Raw genomic sequence first — 20,869 nt, 5'->3', positions numbered from 1 at the left:
TATCTGACAGAGCTAGAGACAGCCAGCGAGAGAGGGAACACAAGCAGGGGGAGTGGGAGAGGAAGAAGCAGGCTCCCAGCAGAGGAGCCTGATGCGGGGCTCGATCCCAGAACCGCCAGGATCACTCCCTGAGCCGAAGGCAGACGCTTGATGACTGAGCCACCCAGGCGCCCCGAAAATTTGCTATATTTAAACCATTAAATTTTGTAATAAAGTTTTATTAAAAAAGTTTTTTTTGAGAGAGCGAGAGTGCACATGTGCATGGGGGGGGTGGCAGAGGGAGAATCCCAAGCAGGCTCTACACCCAGCATGGAGCCTGATAAGGGCTTCAGTCTCACAACCCTGAGATCATGACCTGAGTCCCCATCAAGAGTTGGACGCTTAACCAGCTGAGCCACCCGGGCTCCCCAGATTTTGTAATAAAGTTTTAAACACTATCCCTTTATTATTATTTCCATAAATTAAAAATAAAAAGGCTCCATTGGACCCCCTGATGGTAAGTGATGCTGACAATTTTTTCCTGGTGTACTGGGGGTTAAGGTCACTGAGGCAAAATATTAATAACAAAAATTAAGTAAATCCCCGGTAGTAGCGTCCGTCCACTCCCAGCCATTTCCCTATCCCATCTTCCCATACATGCTCACCATTAAGCACTGATGGTTGTTTTAAAGCAGGTGATTTGAATGAGAGACATTGTCATATAGCCTCTCAGGTGATTCTCCCCTTTAGTGGAACTTAGTGCTTTTCAAAGTTCAATGGGGATAAGAATTACTGTACGGGACGCATAATGCAGATACTGTATTTTAGTGTATGGTGTACAGGACTTTTAAGATTAATTCTGACCACTGAAGGTTTTCACTTTGAAACCTTTAGAACCCGATTGTCCTAGTCTCTTGGGGCTGCTGTAGCGGAATATCGTCGACTGTGCGACTTACAAGCAGACATTTCTTGCTCAGGGTTCTGGAGGCTGGAAGTCTGAGATCTGGGTGCCAGCGTGGTTGGGGTCCTGGTGAGAACCTGCTTCCTGGTTATAGCTGCATATGGCTTTCTTGGAGTGTGCCTCAGGCGAGAGAGAGAGAGAGGGAACGAGAGCTCGAGCGAGCAGGCAGGTTATAAGCTGGATGGTTTGGTGTGGCTGGGCAGGATGGTGTTCGTGGAGGAGAGGACTCACAATTGTGCCTTGACCAGGGCTAGAGCCCAAGGGCCTGAGGTGTCTGTCTTCAGCAAGTAACCGAAAGCCCGATGCAAAAGTCTTTAGCAATAGAGACCAGCGCATTACCCCCCATTCCAGGAAGTCCTGGGGTGTGGAGCTAGTGTGGGTGCAGCAGATGGATTGAAGGGGGAGACCGCTGAGGAAGGAACACGCTGAGAAATCAAGTGGCAAATTAGAGACAGAAAGGAAGAGGTGATTTTGAGAAGCTTGTAGGGACAAAATGGCAAGATGACCAGCTTGTGCACGTGAGGAGTAAGTGGGGAAAGTGATGGAAGTTTAGGCCTCTCTTACCATTCCCTCCTGCACCTGCACCTGTGTCCCTCCCCAACTTCTCAGTCAGTGCCTTCACCACTGTTTCCGGCTGCTCCAGCAACACTCCCCCCCCACCAGGAGTCGTCTTTGATATGAAGATAAGTCTTTTACTTCTCCTTTCATGCTTCTGTGTGGAATTTACCACAGATTCTTACTCCTGACTGCAAAATCCATGTGCTTCCATTCACCTCCCTCCATTGCTACCACCCAGGTCATCTTTGTCTTGTATCCTGCTGTGGGATTGACCAGTTGGTCTTCTGCTTCTCCTTTTGCTCACCAGCACTCTCTCCAGTCCAAATTCTCTGCACTGTAGCCAGATTGAAGAAAAACCAAACCAAAGCAACCGACAAAAATAAACCCCAAACCAAATCATAGCACTCAGTTGCTTAACTCTAGAAGCCTCCTTAGAATCAGTTCCACACTCCTGACCATGGGCTGGACAGCACTGCAAAATCTGGCCCTGCTGGTTTTGGAGGCCTTCTGGGAGCCACTCTCACCCTTCCTCATTCCCTTCCAGCACCTTCTTTCTATATTGCAAATAGGCCAACCTCTTCCCTGCCTTAGGGCCTTCATGCAGGCTGTTCCCACAGATCAAGGGCTTTGCCCAGTTATTACCTTATTTACTTAAATTGTTTGTTGTGTCTTACTCTTTCTCCCACTCAAAATGAATTATAAGTGCCCTGAAGGAGGAGATGTTGTCTGCCATGGTCAATGTTCAGTCCTTAGCACCCGCTTGAGTCCCTGACTCACAGCAGATTAAGTGTGTTATCTGGTGTGTGTGTTTGTGTGATTATTGGGTGACAAAATGCCTCCTGGTTCCATTAGTAGAACTGGGACTTAGGGAGGGGAAGCCCAGGTTGGTGGGGAGGGGTGAGTTGAAGGATTAGTGGGTATCCTTCCAACTTTGTGGCATTTCATAGTTCATCCAAGGCCCTGATCCCATACTGCTTTGTGCTGGAATTATTCGTAGGTTGAAAGTGCTTTCATACATATCGTTCCTTTAAACCTCTCTATAACCTTGGGAGGGGTAGAATTATTATTCCCATTTTACTGATGAAAATCTTAAGCTCAGAGATTCTTGCCCAAGACATACACAGCTGGAAAGGTCCAAGTCCAGAACTGGACATGAGTATTCAAGCTCCCAATTCTTTGTATTTTATTATCGTCCTGGAAGTCATAACCCACTTCTCCATCCCTTCCAGTGAACAATAAGGGTTTTGGACCATATTGCAAAACACTTTCATTTTGATGCTGGTCAAAGTGATTTTAGTTAGCTTGATGGTCAAAGGAATTCAGTACCTATGTATAGATATATAATACTTCTATATCTTTTCTCCGTAGGATCTTAAAACCTTGAAGAAGGCAGAACAACTGGGAAGAGAAAGAAGTAAAAGAGAGAAAAAATAAAAACTTCAAAGCAAAGAGATGGAAAGGAACAAAGGTAAGATTATAATCTAAAAGGAAGCCAAAGAATATTTTCCAAAACTTCTTGTTTTTTTGGCAAGGTTGCAAACTAAGGAAATGGGTAACAAGATGAGTTAGCCTGAAGCAAGAAGGCTGATAATTGGTGAGAAAAAAGGGAGAAAAGCGCCCCCCAGGGGAAGACAGAGGACAGGAGAGGCTAGCCGGAGGGGGGAGGGGGCAACTCTGTGAGCAGCATGGGTTTGCTGTCACCAGCTACATGATGTTCATTGTAGGCCTGGCATGTGGGGCACGTTTAGGAGAGACAGAAAGAGGAAGGTGTTGGGCCCTTGGTGTCAGTTAGCTGATGGCAGAGATGAAGAATAAGGAGAGTTAATCTATGGGGTGTGCAGGTGGGGAATACCTTCTGGGTGGGTGGGGAGGGCAGTGGCTTTGGATCAAGATGCCATGAGGGTCCCATCTCAGCCTTGACATTGATTAGCTGTGTGACTGAGGCCAGGTTACTTAGCCTCTCTGAACTTCAGTCTGTTGAACATAAGCCGAGGGATAATACCATGTACTTCAAAAGGTTGTTGTAGGATTTAATGAGATAGTGTGTCACAATGCCTTGCTCTGCCTGGCACCTGGCAGGCACTGAATAGCCATTGTTTTCCCCAATGATCAAAGTAGGAGGCGATGGCCAATCTCTGACCCACATTCGAGTCTCTGTTGAAACTGTGACCTTCTGTTGCTTCGGGTACCCTGAGATCCTCAGAAGGCAGGAAACAGAGTTGGGGAGCTGTCCCCTCCTCCCACCTTGGTTCAAGTGGCTCCATCTAGATGATGAGATTGGGGTGGGTTTCACCTGGGGGCAGCTGTGTGGGTAGTTTTTATTTGCGGGTTACTGTGTGCAGTAACTTCTCACATTTGCTTTTTAAAAATGCCTTAATGGACTGCTATAGTAGAGGGAGAAAAATCTTTCATTCGTATGTGTATGTCATTCAAATGGTATTTTTAAAGATTTATTTTTGTGTGTTCACGATGTTCTTGAATAATGTTTCCATAAGTACGGTCAAAGATAAAACTTGCACGGTGCGCAAAATCTGGTCATGCATATTTTAGAGTGTGACCGTCTTTTGGCCAGCCTCGGGCTCCATTTGCCGAGCTCTTCACTGGCCATGTTTCCTCAGGAGGGCTTGCTTGAGCTGGCTCGCCGGACCAGGAAACTTCTGAACACGGGCTAAGCTGATGGCGGTGCCCTCTGCCGGTGTCGCCCCTTTCCCCTTTCCCGCCAAGAGCCCGGCTCTCTGACTGAACCAGTGGAGGCCAGACTTTTGTTTCCTAGTCATTTGTTCAATAGACGTCTGATGAACATCTCTGGTGTGCCAGGTGCTATGCTGGGCTCTGTGGGAGATAGTGGTGAATAAGACGGGCAAGGTCGCTGGTCTCATGCAGCAAAGGAAGTAATGAGAAGCTGCAGCGTCTGAGGGCCTGCGTCAGGGAGGGTGGTCTGGGATGACCTCCCTGCATAGGGATTGTTTTTTGAATGACACAAAAAACTTGAATGATACAAAAAGACCGCCATGTGAGGGTCAGGAGAGGCTGCTTCTAGGCAGAAGCAGGTAAGTACAAGGCCTTGAGGTTGGCATTCAGTTTGGCTAGCTCACTGAACTGGAAAGAGGCCGGTGTGGCTGGAGCCTAGTGAGTGATGTTTGGAGAGTGGCAGGAGATGAGTACTTTGGGGCCCATGGCCAGGGTGAGGAGTATGCATGTCCTAGTTAGGTCAGGCTGCTACAACAAAATACCATATACTGGGCAGCTGCAACACCAGACATGTATTTTCCCCCAGTTCTGGAGACTGGAAGTCTGAGTTCAGGGAGCCAGCATGGTTGGGTTGAGAGCACGTTTCCTGGCTTGCTGATGGCTGTCTTCTTGCTGTGTCCTCACATGGTAGAGAAAGAACAAGAAGAAGCTCTCCGGTGTCTGTTCTTATAAGGGCACCAATCCCATCCTGAGGGCCCCACCTGCACGACCTCACCTCACCCCAAGTACCTCCCAAAGCTTCACCTCTGGGCGCCTCACAGGGCACCAAAAGGCACCCAAAGGTGTCAACTCTCAAGATTTAGAGGAAAACGCAGCAGTTGTGAATGCCTGCCTGCCTCTGTTCCTGCTCAGTCATGCTCTGCTCTCCGGATTCCTGAGTCAGCTTCAGATTGCAGAGGAAGACAAGTCTCTCACAGACCGAGCAGCCTTAGGAGTTTGAGAGCGGGGAGCACCCCCTCAGGAAAGCACAGAATTGGTGGAAGCTGGCTAGGGAATGGCCTTCAGTCAGGCCTGACCAGACAGAGCCAAGGTTCCCTGCGTCACCCGAGAAGAGCCTTCCGTGCGGGCTCAGGGCAGCCCGGGAAATGACTCATTGGTGTCCCTCCTTTTCTCACGCTCTTAGAAGCTCCAGCCTCTTGTGGCTTTCTCTGCCGTCAGGATGGCACCAGGGGCCCGAAGTGACTTCCTGGGAGCCAGGTGGTGAGGTCATCATGGAAGGAATGTGTCAGGGCTCTTTTGCTCTGAAGTGGATCTCTGTCCCTCCCGAGCCCCGCCTCTGGCATCACCCCAACCAGTCCTGGGGTCCTTTTTCTTGTCGCTGCTGCCACCGCTGTCCATCTGCTTCCCTACTGTACAGACTGTTTTGCTTCAGTCTGTAGCAGTTTCTGCACATGGAGACCTGTTCTTTCCAACAAGTGAACGATAAGCTTCCTCAAGTCGGGTTCCTTCTGCGTGATGCTACAGTCCTGGACGCGCCAGCAGCTCTTGGTAAACATTTGTCCGTTGAATCACTTGGGGATTCTGACCCTTCCTCTATTAACCAAGGACCAAGGAGGGTCTGTGGCTGGGTCTGTATTTAAGCGATTTGTGTCAGGATCACCAGCCATCAGTCGTTAGCTTATCCCCTTTGTGGTTTTTCGCCAGGCGTGCATTCCAATGTGCAATTCCTTGCTTTCTACTTTCCTTTAAATTGGCGCATGTTTTTCCCTGACAAAATGAATTTCAGCAGAAAACCTGATAGCGTGACTGTGTGTGAAAACTACTATCACTTCCCATAAATAAAAGGTGATGGTAAAAAGAAATCCAAATCTCTGAAATAAAAAGCATGTGTTTCCTGCCCCGTGAATCATCTCAAGGGGTCTAGTAATCTGCACATCACACTTCGGGGGAATTGTGATTTATATGACAGGGGAGGATGCATTTAGGAAAATGACAGCCATCCCTGGACATACTTCTGGATATTGGGCACCTTCCCGTCCCATGCACTGTGGGCATGACAGCCGGGGACTGCCATGTGCCATGGGTTGCACAGGGAGGCAGTGGGTGACCAGTGAGCAGTACTCTGGTGCCATTCTCCTGTCTTTGGAGACCCCGTGCTCCTTGACCTGCCCTGCTGCAGGCTCCTCCTGGGGCTAGGACTCAGTCCTTTTCCTCCATTAGCTGCTAGTCCTGAGAACAGCTGTGGAGGACGGCAGAGGAGGGGGATGGGAGGGGACCGGAAGGAGCGGGGGAGGAGGTAGGAGTGGGTGCAATGGGCAGGGGAACTGGCTGTGGAGCAAAGGCTGATCAGTAGCTGCGAGGAGAGGGCAGGATGAGGGGGTCAGAAAGGGGAGGGGAGGGGCTGAGATGTGTGCATCGCAGCAGGAAAGTGGGTTTGGCAGAGAACCGGGAGACAGTGAAGTGTGTGTTTGTCCCTTGAGCCTCCAGTCGCTGGCTGGCTGGCTGAGCACAAAAGCAGCACTTGGATTCTTCCACTGCAGTATGTAACCCTCTGTAGGATGAAAGATTTTAGGAGGAAAAGGCAAGGTACAAGTGTAAAAGTAGTCTGACTCTTATTCGGGTAATGACTTTCATTCTCTCTGCGTTAGGTGTTTGGACTTGGCTTAATTGCCAGTTTGGATCAAATGACACAGCAGATTGTCCCTAAGCCTCCAGATTCTAAGTCGGCTGTGTCCTGACTCACCGTAGATGCAAAAGACTGAGGTGACAGGGACCTTGGTGGGAAGCCTCTCCCCAGAGCCCCTTGACCACGCCACTCTCCCAGCATGTCTGACCTCCCCAGAATCTGAACGTAAGTCTGGCGAGGGGGCTTCCTAGAAGGCGACCCCCTAGCTTCTCAGGGCACGTGTAGCGTCGTGCAGGCTGCTGATGCACAAAGCTGCAGCCTCTGCCCTCTGAACTCTGGGCTTCTCTGCAGACATCATCCTGGTTTGGGACCAGTTTTTGCGAGGGTGTTGGGAACTGGTGTGCCAGGGGGAGGACCTGGAGGAGGCATTGCGGGCTTTTTCCACCTCTACATCAGGTTGCTCCTAGGGTTGACCCACGCCGGTTTGCCTCCCGATGGGCAAACCAGCCACCATATATATATATGCTTACGGCCTGCATTGGAGTCCTGAATTTATCTCCTTGCTTTATGGTTTCATACAAGTCATTTCACCCTTCACACCTCAGTTGACTAGTTTGCATCCCAGCTTTGCCCCTTGCTAGCTGTGCGACTTTGGGCAAGTTGTTAACCTCTCTCTCCTCCATTTCTCTGTCGGGAAAATGGTGGTAATAACCATACCTCTCTCTCTTAGGGTTATGACGATCAAGAGACTTGACATGTGCGAGTCTGTAGAGCCCTGAGAACCGTGTCTGGTGGGCAGGAAGCACTATGTGGAAGTGCGAGCCGTTGACATCATCTGGGGGTGCTGTCTCCACTGCCCAGTCACACTGGGCAGGTGCCCGAAGTGTTTGCTGGTGCCCGCCTGCTGACGCTATGGCCACACTGACCTTCCACTCCTGCTCTGAGCCTGGGCCTCTGACATCCTGATGCATATGTATCAGCGGATTTGCACCTGCCCCCTCCCCTCCTTTAACACCCTCAGGCCACAAGGCTGTGTCCCCCCACCCAGTCCTCTTGTCTTCCCTCCACCATCACCTCCCTCACCCTTTCTCCCAGTTTACTCCCTGTTATCTATTTCCCCACTTTCAGTAATACCCCTGATCCCATCCTATGTGGTGTCCAGGTATTAACTGGACCCCAGAAGGGCTGGATCCGCCAGAAAGACTCTTCTAGGCTATGTCTCTGTGTCAGTCCCTCCTTGACTGCATCTCCTCATGCCCTTGGCTGCAGACTTTCTCTCATGCTTCCCCTGAGGGGCTGGCTCATCCGTAGTCCAGGGTCACTCCTGGCCCCTCGGTCACTGTGCCGCCTCTCCATGTTTAAGGCCTTCTCCGAGGACACCCTGGTCCTCCCCGCAGCCCTCACCTCTCCCCTTCCCTGTGTGGCCTGGCTGGTGTGTGTTGACGATCTGGTTCTGTCCCCTTGGTTTCTGGTGCTCGGTTGGAACCACTCTTTGAGGCTCATCTCTCTGGCCTTTTTTCTTTTCAGTCTCTGCCTCTGAGACGCCACCAGTTACCACGGTTTTGGTGGTTTTCTGTGCTGCGTGTGGCTGTGTGTTGCCGGTGTTCGGAGACACTGTACCCTCAAGACATGGTGACCCAGACTCCTTGTCCTGCCCTCTGCTCTGCCTCCTCCTGATTTTGCCCCTGCTGCGGGCCCACCTCACCACCCCCCCCCGCCCTCCCGAACCGCGCTTCTCAGTGTCCCCAGCCATCCCCAGGCTCCAGCCAGCTGGTGCTGCAACCTTTAACAAACCCCGGGGCCAGGGCCCAGTCCCAGGTCCTCTTAGCGAGAGTCCAGAGTCTGCCCCTGCTGACTCCCAGACAGCACTCCCGCTTTATAGCCCCTGCGTTTGGCTCACTGTCTTCAGCGCTCTGTCATGCCATCGTCTCTGGGCCAGCCTGCCTCTGCACCCCTCGTCCTGCCCTTCCTTGCTCCTGATCCAATGCCTCTTGTCAGGTTAGCTTTACAGATTAGCCCTTGGCTAGGTCATAGTACTCAGTCTTGACTCAAACGTTGATCTTAGTGTTGCTGCGATGGTATTTTGTAGCTGTGGTTAACATCTGTACTTAGTGGCCATTAAGTAAAGACTATTACCCTTGAAGTTGTGTGTGTGGGGGCGCTTGAAGTCACCTGAAGGCTGTAGGAGCAAAACTGAGGTCTTGTAGGGAAGGAATTCTGCTTCGAGACTCTGGCATCGACACCTGTGTGTTTCCCAGCCTGCTGGCCCCTCCGAGAGTTCAGCTGTACCAGCTCCCCATGACCACACGAGCCAGTTCCTCCCAAGAAAGCAGTGCACGTGTGTGTGTGTGTGTGTGTGTGTGTGTCTTTAGATACACACATATGTCTGTGTGCATGTATGAGCAGTCTCGAGTTGTCCTTGGTTTCGCTTTCCACGGCTTCCGTTACCTTCCGTCAACTGTGGTCGGGAAGCAGACGACCCTCCTTCCCACGTGTCATCAGACGGTGAGAAGCAGCCTTACGCTGTGTCTCAAGGCCTGCGTCGTTCACCCATGTCATCTCCTCTTGCAGGCGTTGTCATCTCATATCTTCACAAGAAGCGAAGTATAGTACGGTATTTGGAGAGAGAGAGAGAGACCACATTCGCGTAACTTTATCATAGTATGTTGTTACAATTGTTCTGTTTTATTAGCATTGTTGTTTGTATTTTACCATCTCCAGTTTATAAATTAAACATTATCATAGGCATGTACATACAGGAAAAACATAATATATATAGGGTTTAATACCACCCACAGTTTCAGCATCCGCTGGGGGTCTTGGAATTTAACCGCTGTGGATGAGGGGGCACTACTGTATATTCACATGTATGTATGTATTACTGGCTCTGTTTCTCTGGAGATCCCTTACTGATATACCTCTTCCGGCATGGTCCAAGCCTCACTTTCTGGAATCCTTCTCTGAGTATCCAGCCTCCGGGAGCTGCGCCCTCCTTCCGTGTCTCTAGTGCAGTGATTGTCGGGATGTCCCCTTGACTTGGCTCCCGTGGTGTCTGGTGGGGTTACGTAGCTTTAAGGTTGTGTACCCATTTCATATTTGTACTTCTCTGGAGCTCCCTCAGCTCCCAGGGAGAACCGGGCACATAGGAGGTGGTTACCAGATATTTGCTGGCTGAGTGCATGTGGTGGGACTCGGCAGTAAGTTGGAGAGTATAAACACGTCCCTGGATTCACAGGGGGAGAATCAAGAGTACCTAGCCCAAGGTCATACTTCAAAGAGTTGGCTTATTCTTTTCGTGTTTGAGGCCTAAGGCTCTAAAATATACCTTAACTACGTTTCTTTCCCCTTGTTCTCCCTCTCCCTGCCCAGCATGGTTTCCAGAACATAAAATACAAGTTCAGACATGGCAGAGGAGACTAGAACATGAAATTCCTGAGCTTTCAGATGGTTATTTGGTTGGTAGACACAGCTCGATTGTTGTTGTGCTTGGTAGAACTATGTCTTGCTCATGATGGAATATTCTGGGATGTGTCTCCTAAGTGGCCATCCCTTGGGTATCTTCCAAGTAGTTCCAAGTGGAAAACCACACAAGTGCCCGTATAAATGCAGACAGCTGAGTGGACTTCAGACTAGTGGCATCCTTGGGACCCGGAGGCCAGCCTCCACCATGTAGGCTGGCCCTTTCTGTGTCCCTGGCAATGCTTTACCCCATGACCTGGCAACCACGGTGAACATTCACTCAAGAGGTTCCTGCCTTGAGCTAGGGAGCTTTTCAGTTTTAACAAAAGCCAAGGCCTTCCTGGAATTTTCTTTTAAAGTCCCACTACATAACCCTGCTTTACCTCTACTGGGACTTTTTGGAATTGACAGCGCTTTCTCTTTTAACCAAAAACACCACTCTTCTTGGTGGGCGAGGCGGAGTTAATGAGCACAAGGAAGGCATTGCAAATGAGTTTTGAAATGGCAAAAATTCCTTTTATTTTGTCGTTTTTATGGAAAGGTCAAATAGTTGAAAAAAAATGTCCTCGATGAGGAGTTATACTTAGGGTTTACAAAAAAGCACACTTTGTTGATAAAATATGAACTGTTTGAAAGATTTATAAGAGTCTAAAATCCTGCATAGCCCTTCAGAATTTGAAGCAGCAGGAAACCACTGTGATATTTTTAAAACAAGTATTTATAAAAGTAATTGGGTACTCTTGATGTGGAATAAGGAGGAAAAAAAAAACTGCTAAGGAAGCTATATTGGACTTGACATAAAAGCGAGGTATGTAATTTGGGATCAGAACGAAGGGTGAGGGACGTGTACACACAGTACCTGCCGGCCAGTCTCGTTCGGAGGAGCTGGAGGCAGCAACGGAGCGCGGCTGCCCCCTCCCACCCGCCTCTGGCGCGGGGAGAGAGGGAGGCTTTCCGGGGCCTGCGGGCAGCGCCAGGTAGAGCAGCTCATTGCTGAAACCCCAGTTTAAAACTCCGAGGCCCTCTGAAACTGATGACATGCAAACAGGACAGAAAACACATGTTTCTGAGAACATTCTGGTTAAAATTAAAAATGTGGCAGAAACAGTGCCAATAATTTACTCGAGAATATCTGAACCAGATGCTGCTAGCCCGTAATTCCGAGTAATTTGCCAAAATTATGTATTTACTTTAATCCCAGAGATGAAGCTAAAATATGCATGGTTTTTGTTATTTGTGATGCAAAAAAAGAAAAAAATCTGAGGGGACTTGAGCACATATTGGAGAGAGAACGAGAAATGGACAGGATGTCTTGAGCTCCGGCTCGAACCTGCTCGAGGTTAAGCAAAGGGCTGTCAGAAATGGATCCTCAGAAAGCATGATACCCTAGGAGGTTAGGCAGACATTTTTGAGTAGGTAATTTATGAAATGACAACCTTGCATTAAGACCGTGTTTCTCCTGGTGACAGCTCCTGAGTAGCTCCCACTCACGGGCATATCATCTTGCTGATGTGAGGCCAAACATCTGGATGCAAATGGAAAAAGAAATTGGTTAGCTCTCTGGGTTCCTGTTGTCCGTGCAGTCAGATAATCGAATAGCGGGGCCAGTTGGTCATTAGACAACAGTTTTTTGTTCCTGTTTGGATAGCATCTAACTGGACAGAGGCAGTTTAGTGTAGTGGGTAATCATGCAGGCTTTGAAGGCAGACCTCCTGGATTTAAATCCTGTCTTTGGGGTGCCAGTTATAGGGTAGTTCCTTAAGTTCTCTGTGCTTAGTGTTCTCATCTGTAAAATGGGCACAATAACGGTATTTACCCTGTAGGGTCTTTACGAGCGTTAAATAAGTTAATACAAGTATGATACCTGAACACCATAATTGTCCTCAATAAACGTTACTCGTTTTCATTTCAATTCATTTCACTAGTGTTTGAGAAGCATTGAGACCTAGGGGAGGTCCTTGAATTTATGCCTTTTGTCCTTTTGACAATTAAGTAGTGTTACTTGGAGGGGGAGAAGTTTTTTTTTTTTTTTTGGTGAAATATACAAAATAAACTTCACCATTTTCACTATTTTTTAATGTATTGAACTATACATTAAGTATATTCACATTGTTGTGCAATCATCATCATGTCTACAGAAGATAATTATTTTTAATTATAAAAATAATCTCTAGAATCCACGGCTGACTGTCCACACCTCAGTTTGGCCCTTGTCATCTCTCTCCTGAACTGTTATACTGGCCAGGTGATGGGCTTCCTGCTCTTGTCTAGTCCATATATGGCTCTAAAGCAGTCTTTCTAAAATGCAGATCTGATCTCTGTTAGCCTTTGAGGATCTTTCCACACCCCTGACACCATGTATCATTCCTACAGGGTAAAGGTTGGCCTCACCAGCAGGCCTTTTCGGCGTTTAAAACTTTATCCCTGATGGCCCGGTACCCGGTATACAGGCTCCAAGAAGTGTTTGGGGGCCTCTGAGTATGTGCTGCCCTGGAGATAAGGGATCCAGGAATCATGCCCATTTTACAGATGAGAAGTGGTGTCAGCTTCAGCCTGGGATGGTGCCCCACTTATGACTTGGTGCTTTTTGGAGTCTATCTTATTGCACACAATTTGTGGGGTATCAGGATCCAGCCAACATTCTCTGCTTCCAAACTCCTGCTTGGGGTTGGCCCTTGCACGTGCAATGGTGCTACCAGTGAGCTGGACTCAAGGAGATGTGGGTTCTAGTCCTGCCTCTGCCGTTCATTTGTGGTGGGACCTGACTCTCATCTCTCAGCGCTTACATGAGGAGATTGGGCCTTGCTGGTCTCTGTGGGAGTGGGTGAGGCCTGGGAGGGTGAGGGGTGCTTCCTCAGAAGGGTGGAGAGACATGGTCAGAGGGAGAAAGACATACCTTCTTATTTACCACTTTGCTTGGTGATCTGGTACCTGCTCACATTCAGAAAATGTGCAGCCCAGGGCCTGGTCCGGCGCAGATGCCAGTTAGGTATCTGTGGAGTAAAGGGATGGTCAGTGAACCACTGATGGTCAGGAACCTCAGTGACACTTTGGACAGTCACTCACTGGTGAACAGCACTCTTTTCTTCGGCTCTCATAATGGACTCCCCAACCCCATCTCCCTCTGCATTAGCTATTATGCCCTGCATCCATTATTTTGGAAATGATCCCAAAGTTCTCCAGCTTTACAGGTGGGACAGGGATCTCTGTGGAGCGGTGTGACTTTCAGATTCCCCCAAACCTGCGGAGAGGCTGCTCTCCTGCTCATTTCACTCCCACATTCAGCTGCTCCTGGGGAAGGCTTTGCCTGTTGTCTTGAGTCTAGAAAAGGCTGCAGAACTACTTTTATTTTTTATTTTTTTAAGTACTCGAAAGATGCTGTCTGGTTGTTGATGATGTTAGAGCCCTGCTTGCTAAGAGGTTTCTACCAGGTTTCACCTTTCTGCTGTTTGCCTGGTTTCCAGGAAGGCACCCAAAGTGCGACCCCATCCCATGGAGTCAAGAATGGTACCACCTGTAGGACAGCCCTGAGTGACGTGTGTGACCACTGTCTCAGCTGGAGGAGCCCAGCTCAGGAGTGCATGGGTTAGACTGTACACCCCAGCGGAAGGGGAGGTTGGGGATGCCTCCTCCCTTTGGTACACAGGCAGTTGGGCCACACAGGGCTGCCTGGGCCCCTGCTCCACGGCGATGGTCATTTAGACCCTAGGCATCTGCACGGAGGCTGGAATGAGCAAGCTTTTTCCTTCTTTCAAATCTGAGGAATGTGTGAAAGGCGAGTGTCAGAACAGAAAGGAGCGCCATTAACTGTGCCTCTGGTGCTGCCAACCGGCCTGCCCCGCCACAACCCTGCTTGCTGTCAGTGTGTCAACAAGTCGGCCCAGCCGCTCTGCGCGGGGCCGTGGGGGTGCCGGGGCAGGCACCAGGACACATCTGCTGCCTCCAGGCAGGGTGGAGGGCCGGCTCCCAGGAGGCCGTTTATTTCGGAGGAGGAATTTTGCTGGCGATTAGGCCAGGTCGCCGCTGGGAAAACACAAGTGCGTTGGTGATGGTGTGGGCAGTCAGGCTTCCTGTGGGTGTGGCCGCTTGTGGGGTGCGCAGGCGCATGGGCGCAGCGCGCGCACGCGCACACGCTAGCATGTGCGGACACATGCATGCACCACACCCTCACGCACGTAAGTGCATCCTGGGCACACGTGCCTCCCACAGAAGCACATGGCCGCACGCACGAGCACGTGCTCACACACACGTGGATACACACTCACCACACCGCTCCTTTATTAAGCAGGCGAATGGAAGCATCAAACACCCTATTTATAGAAACAACAAAGCTGGCAGAAATCAATAAAATAAATGCCAATGCAAAATTTTGTCTTTTCCTCTCTACTCCACCTCTGTTAACACTTTGTCTTTTCCCTTCTTTATTTGTCGTTCTGCTTAGAGAAGACAGGCCACTTCCTCCTCTTACCATGGCTTTGAAAGCCGCCCTTGAGTGTGATTCTCAGCTCTCTGACCAGAACGGAAGTACTCACTCTGCCTTCTCGGGACACAGTGTCGTTTTATGGCATCTGGAATCAGGCTGTCTGGACTTACAGGCCAATTCCGACACTTACTGGCTGTGTGACCCGGGGAAAGTCACCTAACTTTCTGTGTCTCAGTGTCCTTGTCTGTAAATGGGGATAATAATAGCCCCATCTTTTGGGGAGCATTGTGAGAATTAATAAATGCTGAGCCCAGTGCTTGGCACGTAGTAAGTATACGGTGCACACTAACGATTATTAGCTGGCCCTGATCATTTTCTGGAGATACTCTTGGCTGTCTTGTTTTAGCCTCTTGCGCTCAACTATGCAAGTTTTTGTGTCTTTCTTTTCCACAGGAGCTGGAGAAGAAGGAACCAGCAAGGTTAGACATACACCCCATGATTTCTTTCTCCAATCCATGGGCATCTGTCTACCTGACTGCCTCTGTTTGTACCCTTTGGAGCTATAGTTGGGATTATTCCTAATTTGCTTTGCATGGTTCTTTAGCAACACTCACTAATATAGGATTAGGTACAAAAATACTTTTGGTTAGAATTTCAAGGATCTTGATTTATTATAGACCGTTGCTTTAAAAAATAATTACTTTGATTTCCCCTTCCTTATTTCAAAATCAATTGTAAAATATTTAGGATACCTAGATGATCAGAAAGAATAGAAGTCACCCTCTGTCAGCATCTTCGTGTATATATACTTTTAAGAGTATATATACACATGCACCTGTCAAAACAGGAATCGTTGTACATGTCCTTTTTGTGAATAGCTCCCCCCACATTTCACAATGTCCATCCGCCTGTAATGAATGATTTTTTAAAAGAACATGATATTTCCAGTCAGATGAAGCGTGGCTTCTCCAGGAAGAACGTGGTACCTGTGTACACTCTTTGTGGAGAGGACGTGGCTGTGTGGTGGCAGAGGGCTGGATCAGCGGGTGCGTGGTCACAGGGGCACCCCAACAGTGCACACCTGTGGGAGGGGCAGGGAAGATGCAGTTAGGTCATGAGTGGGAACAACATCTCTTTATCCTGATTTTTCTCCTGCAACCAGAGTTGGCTTTCAGCCCAGGTGTGGTAGAATGGGTGGACGATCTGCTGCCACTGTCACTTCTGGACACTGGGGCAGTTGCAGGGGAATGTGAACCCCTTGGGACCTGGACAAGGAGCAGAGGGGTCCAGGGCTGCCCTCCAGGGAGGCAGGCGAAGGTTAGGCACACAGACACTGGCACCAGACTGTCTCTGTTCAAGTCCTACAACTGTTGCTTGTTAGCTTTGTGACATTGGGCAAATGGCCTCCTATTTCTCTGTGCCTCAGATTTCTCATCCACAAAATGGGGATCATCACTGTCGCTATCTTCCAATGCACTGTGTGGATTAAGGTAGCACGCACGTACAAAACGTCTTTAAAGCCAGCAATGGTGAGTCGAGTCTTGCCTCAGCACCGCTCTGATCTCTTCTGCTTCCTTCTTCCCCTGTTAAGGACCTTGTTACTTTGGGCCCACCTGGATAATTCAGGATACTCTCTTTATTTTAAGGTCAGCCGATCAGCAACCTTAATTCCCTCTGCAACCTTAATTGCCCTTTGCTGCATAGGGTGACATATCCACAGGTTCTGGGGATGAGGATGTGGACATCTTTGGGGACCCTTTTTCTACCACATCTGTTGTCTTGATCCCCAGATGTGAACTCCTGGAAGACTGAAATTGTGTCCTGTTCTTGTCTGAACTCTCTACGACCTGATCTGCAGACCTGGGCTACGGGTACCCCTCTAGGTGTGGGAGAACTTTCCAAGTGGATATGGGCAAAGGTAGTTTTAAAGGGACCCATTTATGAATGCACCTGCTATGGAGGTCAGTTTTCCTTTTCTCCTGCTCTTTCCAGATACTTTTCTCTCACTTTCACAAAGAAAGACTCAGCCTTCCCTCACCCTGAAATATATAGTGCCAAATAGTGGCATTCAAAATACTGGTGTCTGAGAAGCCTCCATACCTCCCTTCATCCTAATTAAGACATGTATTTTCAATAAATTGTATGTGTGTAGTTAACACATATGCAGCAACCTTTGTAATATATCTGTATTGCCTTGATCAAACGTGTACGAATAATAATTGCAATGATAGCTCAATCCAGAGGAAGAATTTTCAACACCCAGAGCCCCATTGTTGTAATAAAGAAAGAGTAAATGAGAATTTCAGTTTATGTACGTTTTTCTTCCATAGAATTATGATAAGGTGAATAATTAATGACAAGCTACCATAAAAATTATATTACAATGACATCGTGTAAGGAAAAGTAAATATGCTTTCAAGGAGGAAAATGGAAAAACTGTAAACTTTTCTGACTCATAAAGAAGAGTTTGTTTATGTATTTTTTAAAATAACTGATGTGGGTATCAAATCGCTACGGCATTTAAATTCCATTGGAAACATTTAAGAGAGTGATGTAACAGTTTTATATTTATAAAATGTCAATATTTATAATACAGTAGGAATTGCAGCCTTTGCATTATTTAAATTTATGATAAAAACTTTTTGATGTTAACCAAAAATGTGCAGGGGCCTACATAGCATATGAAAATTCCTTTAGGAGGAATATGACCTGGAATATTTGAAGACCATCTGCTTCTGGCACCTTCCACGTAGTAGGGGCTTCAAATGTTTGTATTTGAGGAGGGATTTCAGTGAAGTTTGTAAAACATTAGAAAGGATAAGAGTAGAGTGATCATACAAGCTTTCAATGAGAAAGTTTGAATGAATAACATTCTCGGATGGATGGCTTACGTGTGCACCTCTTAGCAGCCCAGGAGCGTCTTTGGGGTCTCTGTGTGTTTCATTGTCCCCCAAACAACCAGCTCTTCAGTTCTCTGATACCAGTTGGGGGGGCCCACAATCCCCTTCAGTTCTGACACCAACTGTGCAGAGAGGCGCAGACCCTGCAAGTTGACCTCAGTCCTCCAACACTGCCCCCACTCCAGGTGCAAATGGGGTCCCCAGGCTACCTGCACTTCTGCATGACCAACTACACATTTGTGGGGTTTCACGACCTTCATGCCCCTCCACTTCCATAATTTGCTAGAATGACTCATGGAACTCAGGAAAGTGCTGTACTTAGGATTATAGTTTTACTTTAAAGGATACAAGTTGGGAATAGCCAGATGCTAGAGCAAAGCTGGTGGGGGTGGGGTAGGGACAGAGCTTCTGTGCCCTTTTTGGGGTACTATCTTCCCAGCACCACCACGTGTCCACTAACCTGAAAGCTCCCCTAACCCTGTTTCAGAATTTTTGTCAATTTTATTACATTCGGCACGACTGATTAAATCATTGGCCATTGTTGATTGAGCTCAATCCCTGGTGGCACTCCCCTCCACAGAGGTGGGGCTGTGCAGGGTTGGGGGGAGTTCCTTGGGCATCCAACACCTATCCTGCAACCCTTGAGGGGGCCTGCCAAAGGTTACCTCAGCGAAAATTCAGGTATGGTCAGCGGGGCTCGTTAGGAATCACAAAAGACCCCATCACTCACAGAATTCCACATTTTTTAGGAGCTCCATGCCAGCAACCCAGGACAAAGACCATATATATATGTATTATTACTCAGTGGGATTCTAAGAAATCATTTAGTTTCTTTCTTAGTTTGGGCAGTTGGGGATTGGCTCAAGGTAGCAGGGGCAACTGTGACTTTATGACTATTGCCAAGTCTCAGAGGAATAGCATGTGGGAAGGGGATTTGGGGCTCTCGTTAGAGATTTTAGTTGTTCATTTACCCAACTGACCAACTGACCGACTCACCAACTTTACAGAGCGCTAAGTGCTCAGCTAGGAGCCCAGGGGCCTGGGAGTAGAGGTCAGAGGGGAGGCAGGAAGTACACAGTTGAATTAAGTACAATTCCTGCCCTGGAGGAAGCTGCCATCCATGGGGAAATGCATGGCCTCTTGCCTTCCCAAGCTTTTCCTGGGGACCATTTCTTTCTGCTTTCCTTTATTCCTTTTAGGATCATGTTTCGCTGATAGAACATGGCTCTGGTGGAAGGGAATTTCTCTGCACACTAGCAGCCATTGGGAGCTGGGTCTCCAGCCCGGCAGCCATTCCTCCTCTTGCCCTCTGCACACCCCCCTGGATGACTCCCGTACCCTCCCTCACCTATGCTCCGGGTGGCCTTAGTCTCTTGATACCTCCTTAGCAGGAATGAGTCCATTTTTAGGAGTGATGAGTGGATGGAAAAATGTCACCAATCACTCATGACAGATGTCGCCAAAGCTTAATTAAGACCAGACAGTTTCAGCTCATCGACTGTGGAGATGATGTCGGAAGAATGCTGGACCACGGAGCAAAGATTCAGGGTCTCAGGCAAGATTCTGTTATCTTTGTCTCACGTTTGTGCGAAGAGGTCCGCTTTACAATGTGGGGAATGCAAAACATATAAGATGGGGTTTCTGCCCTCATGGAGGTTATAATTACACATTTAAAAAATTTGTGTGTGAAAAGAAATAAGATAAAACATAACATTGTATTCATACTCCTGCTGCCTTTGCCTCTCTAGAGGGGAGCGGTGGGTGGAGAGAGATAGAGAGAGAGGGAGACAGAGAGACAGAGAGAGAGGGAGAGAGAGAGAGGATTCTGGAATCTGTCCCTGGCTGTTCAGGCTCTGTCTTCTCTCTCTGCTCAGGGAGGCTGTGGGTCTGCCAGCTGGGCTCTGGAAGAAGGTGTAGGGGGTGAAGGCATCAAGAACCTTAGCCTAGGGTTTTGGGAGAGATTCTGATGGGGAATCAGCCAAGGCTGAGCTGAGGAGGGAGGATGCTGAGGAAGGTGTGGGGTAGAAGGGACAAGAGCTGAGGAGGGGAGTAGTGGGGAAAGAGGGTTTGATTGAGTGTTGGTATGGACTGTGAATTAGATCCTTTTTGAGCTTCTAGAAGTTTGGAATGATTTTTCTGGAAAGATTGGAATGACTTTGAATTACTTTTGGTCTCTAGACCACATTTTCTAAAATGTGCTATCAAGCAGACACTGGAGCGATACAATAAAAATAATAACTTCCAGTTTAGACTGAGGCCAGCAACGCTTTGGAGAATATCCTCAAGATGAAATGTAAATCGAGTCAAACAACTCCTATGTTTCCATTTGCACTTGAAGTGAAATCCCATCTCCTTACGGTGGCTTCAGGATAGGCCTCTGTCCACCCCTCCCAGGACATCTTGGGCCATTTTACTCACTATGCTCTGGCCACACTGGCCTTCTGTCAGTCTTTGGGGCACTGTCCACTCAGCTGCTTGCCTGGGCCTTTGCACAGATTGTGCCCCCAGTCAGCAGTGCCTTTGTCCCTGTTCCCACTTCTCTACTTTGCATAATATGTTCTTCCCCATTCTTCAGGTCTCAGCTTAAATCTCACCACCTAGAAGGCCCCCCTGATACCCCTCTGATCTAAAATCAGTTACCCTGTTATTATTTCTTACAGTATAGTATAGTGGGCGGCCCCCCAAAAGGTAGGTCTTGGAAACGTGAACGTGACCTTATTTTGGAAAAGGGTCTTTAAAGATGTAATTAAGTTAAGGGTCTCAAAACGAGATCATCCTGGATTACCTGGGTGGTCCCAAAATCCAAAGTGTCCTTGTAAGAGACAAACAGAGGAGAGACACATGGGGACAAGACTTGAGAAGGCCATGAGGCCATGTGACAATAGAGACCTTTGCCTTAAGTGCCATAAGCCAAGAAACACCTGGGACCACCTCAAGATGAAAGAAGTAAGGAATGGTTCTTCCTAGCACCTTTGGAGGGAGTGTGGCCTTGCAGACACTTTGATTTCAGACCTCTGGTCTCCGGAACTGATAGATGATCAATTTCTGTGGTTTTAAGCCACCCAGGTCAAGGTACATTGTCACAGCAGCCACGAGGGACTCACACACAGCATCTGGTTCCTTTCCTTCATCTTGTTTATGACGACTTAATTTCACATCACAGACTTGGTGATCTGTTTATGCTCTACCTCCCCCTCCCCCTCAGCACCGCACAACACTGTCAGATGCAGGTCCTTTCCGTTCCCCACTGTATCCGCAATGTCCAACACAGT

General features: G+C 48.3%; 1 long non-coding RNA gene across 6 annotated transcripts in view; it reads left to right on the top strand.

The window, feature by feature from the left end:
• LOC105236564 overlaps positions 1–20,869 on the top strand; it is a 154,728-nt gene that overhangs the window by 8,150 nt on the left and 125,709 nt on the right. For 4 of the 6 annotated variants that reach the window (XR_004624201.1, XR_004624204.1, XR_004624200.1 and 1 more), the window contains 2 exons: positions 2,867–2,966; positions 4,881–5,737. This is a non-coding gene — a long non-coding RNA (uncharacterized LOC105236564). The remainder of the gene's footprint in view (positions 1–2,866; positions 2,967–4,880; positions 5,738–20,869) is intronic. The other 2 variants (XR_002142202.2, XR_004624203.1) reach the window with 1 other exon arrangement.

The sequence above is a fragment of the Ailuropoda melanoleuca genome, chromosome 3 (genome assembly GCF_002007445.2).
Source record: "Ailuropoda melanoleuca isolate Jingjing chromosome 3, ASM200744v2, whole genome shotgun sequence".
Taxonomy (NCBI): Eukaryota; Metazoa; Chordata; class Mammalia; order Carnivora; family Ursidae; genus Ailuropoda; species Ailuropoda melanoleuca.
Note: the sequence above shows the minus strand (reverse complement) of the source record. Positions and strands in the feature narration are given on the sequence as shown.